Here is a 4,822-nt window from a genome sequence, read left to right as displayed (position 1 = left end):
GTGAAGTAATGGGATAATGGATTAGATTTTCAGAGCTTCCAGCAGAGCTTGTGGTCACATTTAGCTCCATTGCTCTACTTCCCTCATGATTCTCTTTGCTTTTTCACAGTGGAACAGGGCCTGTTAGCAAGCAAGAAGTAGCTTTTAAGAAAAAGGTCACATTTTTTAAAAAAAGAAAAGAAAAGAAAAAGGTCACAGAAAAACACATACCTTGAAAAACTGATAGGAGTAGAAACTGGATATGGAGAAAGATGACAGAGTCCAAGAGAGCATCCAGGAAGCTTTTAGGATTTGAGAGTGTTACATAGTATACCACTTTGAAATACTAGCTATTCAAATTAATAAAGCTATAGGAGTTTGTTGTGGAAGCCTAATTGCTTCAAGTCGTTGGTGCCACATCCAGAACAGCTACCATTTTAACTGGAAAATTGGTTTCTACAAAATGATCAATAGGTACAAATAAATAGATGATGCTCTATTGCAAGGGTAACATGAAGATAGCCCTGAACATGCTACAGTGAGCTGCTGCATAAGACAGCTCTGAGAATTGAGTGTCATAATGTAGAGGAAAAAGCATAAGGTTTAGAATTAGATGGCCTAGAGGAAAACCCAAGCTCTAATACTTGCTACTTGCCAAACAGGTCGCTCAGTTCTTCTGAACCTCAATAGCATCTTCTATAAAGTGAGGTGTTGTACCTCACACGGTTGTTAAAAGGTTCGGTGAAGAAAAATGCAGATGAAAGCACTTTTAAATTTTTTTCTAATGACGAGAGTAATACATGTTCAATGCAAGCAACTTACAAAGCAGAAAAATACTAAGAAAAATGCCAAAGAAGAAACCATAATCTTACCAATCAAGGAGAACATATAGTATTTCAATACGTCTTCTCAATTATTTTATATGTATGGGTGTGTGCACGCACACACACACACAAACACACTTCTTTTTAAACAAAAATAGCATCTTGAATGTGCATACTATTTTTGTAGCCTGCATTTCTACTTAGCAATAATATACTGCAAAATATCTCCCATGCCAATAGTCTTCTACCACCATGTGCTTAGGAAAACACTTAAAACTGTAAATGGCCATTCAAATATCAGTAGTTATTATGAAAATATGAATGAATGTTCTCATTTCTCCCTCAATACACACCAAACCTGAAGCACCCAAAAAGTCCCCCTGCATCATTTTATTGGCAATTTTCTAAATAAGCTATAAGGTGAACAGAATCCTTTTCTTCTGTCTTTTTTTGTTTCTTTCATGATCTTTTCTTTGTGATAACTAGGAAGAAAAAAGTTACAAAATGAGATTGCATGCCAGCATATTTTATTTTAAATGCCTTTGATTTATTCTCTTATAATTTGCTTTTCCAATGATGCATGGATTCTGTTGAGATGTGCTACATGTGTACCCTCATGCTTTCTGTTAACATAAGTTACAAATAATTACCCAGAAGTCTGGACCCACTGCCCTTTTGTTTTCCATATCCAAGGTCTTCTGCTCTCATGAAGAATATACACACTTTTTCTATGAACACAAGTAGAAAGTAAATTGCAACTCTGATTTGGAAGTAGCACAAAAATGATGAGTGGGCAAGTTAATTTGGTATGAGGATGTTTTGCCCACCTCAACTGACCTGGATTGAGATTTGGAGATGTGGAAACTCATTCTGACTCTCATTATTCATGCATCTTGAGCAAGCCACTCACCTTTCCTCAACCTTGGTTTCTTCATCTGTAAAATAGATAATCTCTGAACTTCTAAGATTTTAAGACCACATTTGGAAAGTCAGGTGTGCATTCTCATGGAACACAGGAGATACAGTGGACAGATATGCCCCAGAAGAGCTCTAACCAGCTGCTTAAATAGTGAAAACTCCTGTGCCACTTTAAAAAAAAAACTTTTAAAATGGTTTTATGTGCAAATAATGAACAGATGTTGTACCCATAAATTCTACTTTCCAAAAACAGGAGCTTTTTAAAAGAAAACCACATAATAACTTTTAAAAGGTTCTGGGATTCCTCTGCTTCTAGATCATTGCTAGGCTACAAAAATAAAGTTTATTCTGCCAGGAATCATAAGTTAGAACTGAGTATTCTCCCAAGTGGAAATTCTAGAGTATAGTGTCACTCCAGGCAAAGATTATTCAGTTCTCATCCCCAACATCCATAACTACCTATCAGAAGGGTTAAACCAGGTCAAAACAGTCTAGCATAATTAGGCTTCATCAAACAACATCATTATGCTCTTCTAAGATACAAATAAACCAAAACAGGCAATACTAAAAATAATATTTGACACTGTCATACAAATTGTTAGTTCCTTGTTGTATCCCCACCTTCCATAACATTAATAAAGGGAATATTTTACTGCAAAGAATATTTTATTTTATACATCACTAGCCATGAATTTTTGCCATTAGTTATTATACAAATGCTGCCTAGTGCCATTATCCAAATGGCATAACCATTTTATATCCACAATTCACTTCTATAGTTATAAGTAAAATTTTTATGATTTACATAAGTACATCTATCAGTGAAGATTTAACACTGAGATGCAATTAAACGTCCGTAATATGTTATGTTTTGTAGATGGCAATGTAGGAAAGATATATTTTAATCACTTTTCATTTAAGTGAACTTATGTAAAAAATAAACTAATAATTTAGCAGTTCCAAGTCTGCAGAGGGCATTTTCAAATGTACATAAAAGAAATGGTTACAGAGATTTTTAAGAAGCATCTTCCCTGCCCACATCCTCTTGTAACTGCCGTGCCATTTTCTCTTCCAACTGCTTCCCTTTGCCTGCAAGAGGGGCTCGGATAAGATGGATGTTTTGCTTGACTTCTTTAAACTTTCTGTAGTGCTTTATTTTTCTTTAATCTGTTCACTATAAATGTAGCTTGGCGTTTCTGTTTGGTGTCTTCAACTCTCTTAATTGCAGCAATAGTTTTATTCCATAGCTCTCACTGGTATTTGATAGGTTCATTTCTATATTTTTCAAACTCAAATGAATTATCCACTGTAAGCTGTTTTCCAGCTGCTTTCCAGAATGTTTTGGTCCACCTAACTTTGTGAGGATTGCGCTTCTTTTTAAAGTTTTTATGACATTTAGAGTTACAAAATCTGAACACCTTGCAATCGTTCTGGATGAACAACATGCTGTGGGCAGGGTAGATGGACGCCGAACAGAAATAACACTTCTCGATATGCATGTTGAACCCATGTGAGTCCCCACCAAACAAACGCCAAGCTTGAGAGCCCTATGCCGCTTATTAAATGTACTCCCACTGGAGCTTCCCAAGTGCTCTCACTCCCTAATCCCTCCCCCTTCAACTTCCCTGGCTTTCCCTCTGTATCCCCCATTCCTCTAAACTCCAGCAACTAAGGGGTTTCCAGCTGTCATCATACTGGTTGGTCAGTGTCCAACTATTTAACAGTTTTAAAATATTTTGAATATCACCCCGGATATAAGAAACTCCTTTGCATCTCCACTGCACAATACATAGAAGCTAAATCCTTGTGACTAAACCCTCTGGGGCTCATAAAGTTGGAGACTGTTTGAAATTGGCCATTTTTATGGAGGTTGCAGTGAACCGAGATTATGCAACTGCACTCCAGCCTGGATGACAAAAGCGAAACTCCATCTCCAAAAAAAAAAAAAAAAAAAAAAAAAGAAATTGGCCATTTTTACATGTAATAGGTGAAAGTAAAATGAAAAGCTTAACTGAACTTTATGAGTTTTATCGACAAGTATAAATCAGATATATTTATTTTTCTATGTGTACAGGTGTTTTATTGTTTAAAAAATAAAGGGAATTTTTGAAAAAACTTTAGTTCTAGACTTTAAAATAACAGAACACATGAATGTATTCTCTTTTTTAAGCATTTTTATGGAGGTATAAGTCACATACCATAAAATTTATCCATTTAAAATATGCAATTCAATGATATGCAAAGAATTTTACAACTATCATTGCAATCTAATTTTAGAATATTTTTATCCACCCCAAAAAGCATATATTCCTTAGCAGCCACTCCCTATTGCCTTCTGCCCTCAGCCTCTGGAAACCTCTAATCTACTTTCTGTCTCTGTGGATTTGCCTACTCTGTGTATTTCATATAAATGGAGTCATACAATATGTCAATTTTGTGATTGGTTTCTTTCAGTTACCATATTGTATCAAGGTTATGAGTGCATTTTTGATATCTGATTCAAGTTGAAACCAGAAGCAATCCTGGGCAAAATTTGAAGGACACAGTGGTAACATTTGGTTTTGGTATCCTCTGACCTCTTCTAGATCCAGCTCTACTCTACCCCCCAGGCCTTTCCTCCCCACATAGTTTCCCAATTTTGGTATTATCTCCTTCCCTACAAACAAATCTCTTGTGAAATACCTGGACCTATGGAGATCTGTTTTATTTTAAAACTCCCTGAAAATAAGGAAACATGAGCAGTAAGGACTCAATGTACTACTCTGCCCAATGGTAATTGCTTTAGAGGATAATTCCTTAATAGCAATAATAGTTTTCATTTTGGAACCCTAACTAATGGCTGGGTTCTGCACTAAACACTTTGTAATACCTCATTCTTGGTAACTAGGAATTAGGTAATAGGTCACTCTTGCTAACCAGGCAGGTGTGTACTCGTATTTTCATTTCACAAGGAAGATGGTATGGATTCAGAGAAGTAACCCACCCAACGCAACCCATTTATTAAATGGCAGAAGCAGGATGTCCATCAGGTGTATTTGATTTCATGGTCCATGCTCTTCATTGCTTCATTCACACAGCCCAAGACACAGGTTTTTCACATT

General features: G+C 36.0%; 1 pseudogene; it reads right to left on the bottom strand.

The window, feature by feature from the left end:
* Positions 1 to 2,736: 2,736 nt before the first annotated feature.
* LOC102135698 (probable ribosome biogenesis protein RLP24 pseudogene) lies at positions 2,737 to 3,786 on the bottom strand (annotated as a pseudogene).
* Between the last annotated feature and the right edge of the window lie 1,036 nt (positions 3,787 to 4,822).

The sequence above is a fragment of the Macaca fascicularis genome, chromosome 13 (assembly GCF_037993035.2).
Source record: "Macaca fascicularis isolate 582-1 chromosome 13, T2T-MFA8v1.1".
Taxonomy (NCBI): Eukaryota; Metazoa; Chordata; class Mammalia; order Primates; family Cercopithecidae; genus Macaca; species Macaca fascicularis.
Note: the sequence above shows the minus strand (reverse complement) of the source record. Positions and strands in the feature narration are given on the sequence as shown.